Genomic DNA, 266 nt, shown 5'->3' on the forward strand with positions numbered 1-266 from the left:
ATGGAATTATTTATTCAGCACTAAGAAAAAATGAGACATCAAGCCATGAAATAACAGGGAGAAACTTTAAATGCATATTACTAAGTGCAAGAAGCCAATCTGAAAAGTCTACATATCTGAAAGATGCAAAATTATGGAGACAGTAAATAGATCAGTGGTTGCAAATGGTTAAAGGCAGGGAGGGATGCATTGGCAAAGCACAATTTTTAGGGCCGTGAAACTATTCTGTATGATTCTAGAGTGTAATGGTGGATATATGTAATTAT

This window comes from Mustela lutreola, chromosome 7, assembly GCF_030435805.1.
Source record: "Mustela lutreola isolate mMusLut2 chromosome 7, mMusLut2.pri, whole genome shotgun sequence".
Lineage (NCBI taxonomy): Eukaryota > Metazoa > Chordata > Mammalia > Carnivora > Mustelidae > Mustela > Mustela lutreola.